This window comes from Aotus nancymaae, unplaced genomic scaffold, assembly GCF_030222135.1.
Source record: "Aotus nancymaae isolate 86718 unplaced genomic scaffold, 86718_ANA_hifiasm-v0.15.2.pri h1tg000030l, whole genome shotgun sequence".
Taxonomy (NCBI): domain Eukaryota; kingdom Metazoa; phylum Chordata; class Mammalia; order Primates; family Aotidae; genus Aotus; species Aotus nancymaae.
In genome coordinates, this window is record NW_026988443.1 from 17,003,248 (window position 1) to 17,009,513 (window position 6,266).

At 39.5% G+C, this 6,266-nt stretch overlaps 1 pseudogene; it reads right to left on the reverse strand.

Annotated features, from left to right (window-relative positions):
- Window positions 1-2,276: 2,276 nt before the first annotated feature.
- Window positions 2,277-2,829, reverse strand: LOC105724168 (U1 small nuclear ribonucleoprotein C-like; annotated as a pseudogene).
- Between the last annotated feature and the right edge of the window lie 3,437 nt (window positions 2,830-6,266).

Genomic DNA, 6,266 nt, shown 5'->3' on the forward strand with positions numbered 1-6,266 from the left:
TTTTGATTCAACATTACAAGCATCATTCTGGATACCATTTGGGAATAATGAAACCAAATGACATCTAAAGTCTTGTTTACCTCCTTAGTGCTAGAGTCCAAGGTTAAGTCACATTTCTGCTATTGCTATTTAGGTTTGTATATCCCTTTATATATTTCCAAGCACATCAGCTCTCCTATGTGATCCTTGCAATGATTTTGTGAGGTGAGAAGACAATATATTATTACTTTGACTTTACGAAGTTACAGGCTTTTAGAGCCCAAAGGGCCCTTAGAGATCGTCGAGTTCAATCTCTTCATTTTACAGTAAAAGACCTGGGTAAGGCTTTTGACTTCTGAGCCTAAGGTTACAGAGCTAGCTCTGGAACAAAACAAAACCAGAGCACAGGTCTTTAAAAGATGTAAGTACGGCACTTGTCCCTGCATGTAGGAAAAATTATTAAGTTAATAACCTGAGTAGTATTCAACATGTAAAGTTAAAGACTAGAAAAAAAATGTAGTTCAGGTGCTTTGATCCAAATTAATGTTGTCTAGAGAAGTTCTACCTTCTGATCTAGTTTCTGGTGAGATTACCTTGGCTCTCTTCACTTAGTCCCTGTTCAGTCTAATAATATGCTTGTCTTGATTGAATTATTTCAGTACCCTAGAATCTGGCTCACTAAGATAGTCCCAAAGCTTTTTCCCAAGTAGATCACATGTGCTGCAGATTTTTGAAGTGAAGATTGTTAGGAAATCAGAGGAAGACAACAATGTAAGAAAAACAAAAAGTGTTCTCATATGCTCCAATGTACTGAGACTTTCACCGGTCTTTTCTGATAAGAAACCCAAACAGAAACAGTAACTCATTTAAAATGGAGATATGTAAAGCTAACTCCTACATTATCTCAGTGCAGAGGAAAACCAAAGTACTTGACTTGCCCAAATCAGGAAACCTAGTGGATTTTTTCTCATTCTTCTATTTCACATAATAATATTCTGACTTTCTTCCCCAAAACTATCTCATTGTGTCTGAGCAGGGAACACCTTATTTTTCACTGTGTTGTTTTCTACCCCAAATTACATAAGGCACATAATCACTTTTCTGGAATAGAAAATGATAATAAATGGCACTAACAGTTGTAATTGGTATTCTTAACATCGAGGGTTCAATATCTTGCCAGGCACTATAGAGACTGATTTACATATGTTATCCCATTCATTCTCTATAATAACTCTCTAATTTTTCAGATGAAGAAACTGTGAAGGGAAATGTATTTCACTTCTCTAAGTCCCAATTAGGCTTCTGCTTATCTTCCCCATATCACTTTATAATACAGCCTATTTGTCATGTATGCACTAGCCAAATTACTTTGTTTTTCTCAATATTTTGAAAACAGTAACTCCTTTTTTTTGTTGGTAGGAGAGTAAAACCTGCAAGGAAGAGGAAGACATTTGGAGTCATATAGCTCTGGTTTCTAAGTTCTGGCTGAATATATTACTAGCTCTGCAATACGGTTTGGCTGTGCCCCCACCCAAATCTCATCTTGAATTGTAGTTCCCATAATCCCCACATGTCCCAGGAGAGACCCGGTGGGAGATAATTGAATCATGGGGTTAGTTACCCTCATGGTCTTCTCATGATAATGTGTGAGCTCTCGCGAGATCTGATGGCTTTATAAGAGGGGTTTTCCCCCTTTTGCTTGGCACTTCTTCTTGCTGCCGCCGTGTGAAGAAGGACAAGTTTTGCTTCCCCTTTCACCATGTTTATAAGTTTCCTGAGGCCTTCCCAGCCATGATGAGCTGTGAGTCAATTAAAGCTCTTTCCTCTATAAATCACCCAGTCTCGGATATGTCTTTATTAGCAGCGTGAGGATGGACTGATACACTCTGTAAATTGAACCAGCTGGTTAACCATGTTGACAATCTCTTTGAGTCTCATTCGCCTTTGTATATGAAGATATTTAACTTACAGGGTTGCCGTATTTTTTTCTTTTTTCTTTTTTTTAGTGCTTATTTCACTGCATCATTTCTTTTATACACAGAGAATACAGAGGGGAGGAAAAAGGGAATACACTTTTAACTAAAAGAGTTGACAATTTTATTTTCACGTTTCCCAATACAAATGAAAACTGCATCTTTTTTGCCCCACCTCTCCCCTCCAAAACTATTCTCTTTGATCAGACAGGGGAGCAAGTCTTCCTTACGCTGTTTAGAAAACCCAGCATCACAGCAGCATGATCTCCTGGTGAAGCAGAACAGGTAATATAAAACTGATAGAATGAGGCCTCCCCTCTATCCTTATCTGTCTGGTCGAGTCATTCCAGGCCGAGTGGGCACCATTATGGGACAGGCGGGAGGTCTCATCATTGGGGGCCCAGGCATCATTGGCATATGGCCTCATTCCAGGAGCAGGTCCCACTGGCATCATCCCAGGAGGAGGAGGGCCCATCATTGGCATCATGGGAGGGCCCCCCATATGGGGTGCTGGCATCATACCAGGGCGAGGAGGACCTGGAAGACTTGGGGGAGGTGGTATCATCACCCTTGCAGGAGGAGGAGCAGAGAATGGAGTAGGAGGTATCTTTCCTTGTTGAAATGCAGCCGTTGTTTTGTCAATCAAAAGCAGGCTCTGAGCCTGCTTTTCCATCCATTTCTGATAGTAGTCTTTCACATTCTCTTTGTGTTTCCTACCACTGCAGTGTGTCTTTCTCACAGATGGAGAGTCATGGGTGAGGTATGTATCGCAGTAGTCACAATAAAACTTGGGCATCTTGCTCTGCAAGCCGTTGGCCACTCCGTTCCTTGATGCCCGGAAATGACGCACACAGCCAGCGCTGACACCGCGGAACCCCAAGAGGGGGTTGCTGTATTAGAAGATGCAATGAAAGACAAAGGTCTAGTTTTTTATGTTGATTTCCTCTCAAGTGAGCCCATTGATACTTATCTAAGAGGGGCAGATGGTTGGAGAACAGGTCCTTCTGTGATTCCTGCAGCTAGGTTACTCCTCTTAGAGTACCATTCTGTCTTGTGGCTACAGGGCATTCAGTCGCTCTCAATTAGCCTTTTAAATCCTATCATCTGCTGTTCTCCAGTACGTTCAGGGCTCCAGGCAAACCCTCCTTTCATTCTTCTCCAAATCATCTTATTCTCAACAGTTAGTGCCTTGCTCATAGAACAGCATTTCCTCCTGGGGAATAAAAGTGTGTTTTTGTTGTTTTTGTTGTTGTTGTTTATTTTTGTTCGTCCCTCTACTCCTTTTCATTAATACGATACTAAAGACACCTAATGTTAGAAGAGGGGTTGCTTCAGTTTCATAATCTGGTAAATAAATATGGATTAATATTTTGTATTTAATGTCCTAAAGAATAAATAAGGGAATCCTGAGACATAAATAAGAGACAGGAAATTGTTAGGGCCAAGATCCTTGTAGGAGGAAAGGTCTTCTGTTTTTCCAGGGAAACAGGCTCTGATATCAGTTTGCAGTCTGGAAACCACTCAAGCTTACAGATGGAGGAAAGTTCTGGCCACTGATCTTCATGCTAGCATTCAGAACATCTGGTGAGTGTGTTCTTGACCAGTTCAGGGCTAGAGATGAGAAGTACCCCGTGAACAATGGGTCAGCCTCATATCCATTTCCCCATTGATGAACTCTGTTGAGATTTTTTTCTTATTCAATTATGTGGAAGCTATGGATCTTGGAGACTGAGTCTTGACGAGCTTTATACCTGGAATGTCTCAGGGGAAAATCTGGATGGAAATGCCTTGGTCGGAGCTGAGGAAGAGGATCTGGCTTGTCCAAGGACTAGCAAGAACGCTGTTTTGTTGTTGTTGTTGTTGTTTTGCATAGATTTTATATCTCTTGGGTTACGCATGATTATGGTGCTCCTGGTGATTATAAAGGGGCTCAACCCCTTTCCCCCAACTCCCTGGACTTTCTAGGAGGCTTGGCTCCTTAATCTGGGGTTTCAATTGGGATCAGCTTATTGAACAGAATTTGACTGTAGAGAAATAACTATTTCCTTAGGCTATCTCTTTATAAATAGTGGCCATCTTATCTTTCTAGATGGATCATAAATATGACATGTACTTTTAAGTTTTCACTTACATCCATGCTTCCTTACTTGTAGCCTCCTACTACGCCTTGCACATATCTGCAGCATGAGTCTCGACACACTGCCCTGTCGCTTTATGACTATTTATCTTCCACTCTCACTAGATTGATTTAGAGCTCCATGAAAGCAGAGTCCATTATCCATTTCTGTGGACATCATATCTGTGTATCCCAGATCTAGCCCAAAGCCTGATACATAGTTGATGTTCAGAAATTATTTTATTTAAGGTAACAAACAAATGAATATGACTGCAAAGGTAACTATGGCATTATTGTCAGCAGTTAGCTAGAAATAGATCCAGATTTGGAGTTAAGAAAAATCAGATGGCCCAGCAGAGATTGGTGTGGGGACCTCAATGTGAACAACAGCTTTCACTGGAAAAGAAAAAGGGAGTAAAGAGGATGGCAAAACAAAGTGAAAAGAAACAAAACCAGGAAACTCAATCTTCTAGAGCAAAAATGAAACAGTGAAGATCAAGAGTGAACAGAGGGAAACAATTCAAATTCCAAATGATGATTTGCATAATAGCAATACTAGTAGCAATAACAATTATAATGACACCGAGAATTAATGAGAATCCAGCTGCTTCTTAGTGCGTCATAACTTAGTACCTCAGTGTTTACAGAGCAATTTCTCATTCAGGATGTGAGTGATCCCTCAGGCAGGGTACACTGACTCCATTGCCCTTAGACTCCCAATGGTCACCTCCCTGCAAAGATAGAGCGCTAAAATAGGTTCCCAGAGCGCTTTCTTCCTCCAGAGTTAGGAATTTCCTTTAAGACCAGAGAGAACTATTTTATTCATTTATCTTTGAATCCTCAGTAGCACAGAAGAGATGCTCAATACATTTTTGTTGATTTATAATCTTATAGCTATCCCACAGCAAGCTCCAAGACAAATAGGTCCTGTCTTGTACCCCCATTCTTTAGATGAGAAAACCAGAGGCATTTAGTCAGAGTTGAAGTCAGAAAACAAATCTGAGATTTTTGAGCACATTGTTTTTTTCTGCAGTGCCATACTATAGCCTAGAACGATTACCAAGGTCACATTGCTTAATAATTACTTGTTTTCCGTTAGCAATTCTAAGAAAGCACATTCCTTTAGTATTCATATAGAGGACTAAAGAAATCTGATGTCAAAGTTACCACTTCTTATGCTTTTTAAGGATCAAGGACAAGGCTTAACACGTTTGAGTCAGTCTTGAGCACCTAAAGCACTCTTTTAAATTTTGAAGTGATGTAAAACAGGAAAAGGTTTTTGCATCTGGATGTAAAAATCCATGTGTATTTTAAGGAAAATAGGATCCATGCATTTCTGATTAATTTACACTTAAATCAATGAAGTGTTTTGCAAAAGATATTTGATGTTCAAGAAGCCTTTTAAAAAAAGGCCTAATGGGAATTTAAAGTTGTTTTTGTCTTAAGAAGAGTAACTTACTTTTTGCCCATGATCTTATACACAAATGATATGGTTTCAAAGTCTCATTTACTGAATCTTTTTGCTCTCAAAATCTTTCCATTTACCCCTACCCAGAGGTAGCTAACCTGGATTTGATTAAGACTAGCTTTTTATCTATTATTTATTCATTTATTTTGTCAGTAGCATTCTCAGGGAAACAGGCAGATATATTTGGGGAGACTGTCAGAATATTGGATGTGATCTTCCTCAGAAATACAAAAGCCTCAGAAGTTTCTAGCAAAATGGAGAAGTGAATGAATCACACAAGGTAAGATGAACATGTGAAGGAAGACAATGCAAAGGCTGAGGATAGAGGCTTGGAACAGATTCTGTCTTCATGTTTGTAGAGTAGAAAGAACCAAAAAAAAAAAAAACATGTTGGGGGTGACGGTAACTGGAATTAGTTGAGTAACCACTATATGTTGGAGTTTTTCAGAATGCTGTTCCATTTAATCTACTCAATTGTTTAGAAACACAGATCTCATTTTATTTTACATTTTATTGATTGATTTTTAAATTATTATAGGCTTTCCTTTTTAAAAAATTTATTTATTATACTTTAAGTTCTGGGGTACATGTGCAGATGGTGCAGGTTTGTTACATAGGTATACACGTGCCATGGTGGTGGTTTGCTGCATCCATTGCCCCGTCATCTACATTATGTATTTCTCCTAATACTATCCCTCCCCAATCCCTCCACTCCCTGCCATTCCTTCCC